General features: G+C 31.5%; 1 long non-coding RNA gene across 1 annotated transcript; it reads left to right on the top strand.

Annotated features, from left to right (window-relative positions):
* Positions 1-10: 10 nt before the first annotated feature.
* LOC108970941 lies at positions 11-1,086 on the top strand. The gene is made up of 3 exons (XR_001993514.1): positions 11-248; positions 305-455; positions 1,040-1,086. It is a non-coding gene; the product is annotated as an uncharacterized LOC108970941 (long non-coding RNA).

The raw sequence follows: 1,086 nt of genomic DNA, 5'->3' as shown, positions 1-1,086 counted from the left end.
AAAAGATTTGTGGAAAGCGTTAGAGACAAGCAATTTTTATATTGCTAATTATATTATGTGCGAGTATAMTTCCAAAACCTAATTTTAATATTTTTAGATGGAAGGATATAAACAAGTGAACAAATAGGAGAGTTGCGATGTGCTAAACGAAATTTGCACAACTATGCCGATATATCAGTGCAAATGGCACACAAATTTACTACAAAAGAAGTTCATGTAAAAACAAAGAATCTCACAAAAAAATATAAGTACGCTATGCATGGACCTACTCTTTTTGACATTATTCACTTTTGTGAAATTGCAGAGAGGAAAATAAAAAATGTGGACCCTCGGGGGGCAGCCCATCGGGATGGAAACATTTTGATGCAGCCCATCAAATTATCAGACTGACGGCAGCCAATACTGTTGAAATCTACGAATCATTTACTGTGATAAGCTGAGTTTTACATGTTTAAGTTAGTATCCAGCTCTCAAGAAATGTAAAAACTTGTACTAAAATGTAAAAACATATAAAAAAACGTTTGAGAAACGGTCAAGAAACTTTCGATAAATGTACTTGTGCTAGTATGCAGCTCTAAAGTAATCTAGTACTGCTTTTTAATACTTTTTTTTTTTTTCAATAAAATGTGAATATGGCAAACCTGGTTTTGCGAAGAAACATCAAATCATCAATTGTTTCTTGAACGAAATTCAAAGTAATCGTTAAATTCATTATTATGAAGTATATTTCTTTTTGAAATGTTGTATAAAACTTACCAATCATCAACAACATTCCTTGTGTCAATGAAAAAATTTATGTTACGATACACATACATACATACATATTACGCACAAAGTTTTTTTCTTTCGTTTACTATCTCTTGCTCTTCTATTGTGGATCTTTCACAATGCGTAACCAGCACTCAAAACTGCTTGAAGAAATAATGTATTTCTTTTTTTTGAGCAATTACTTTAGAGCTGGATACCAACCCTTACTTTTAAAATTATTTCGTCTTTAAAATATATCGAGTTAAACATTAYTTCCGTTCCGTACTTATAGGATCACCAGAACCAATGTCATCTGAATTATTGTCTACGCCAGTAATG

This window comes from Bactrocera latifrons, unplaced genomic scaffold (genome assembly GCF_001853355.1).
Source record: "Bactrocera latifrons isolate USDA-ARS-PBARC rearing strain unplaced genomic scaffold, ASM185335v1 scaffold_3167, whole genome shotgun sequence".
Taxonomy (NCBI): domain Eukaryota; kingdom Metazoa; phylum Arthropoda; class Insecta; order Diptera; family Tephritidae; genus Bactrocera; species Bactrocera latifrons.
Note: the sequence above shows the minus strand (reverse complement) of the source record. Positions and strands in the feature narration are given on the sequence as shown.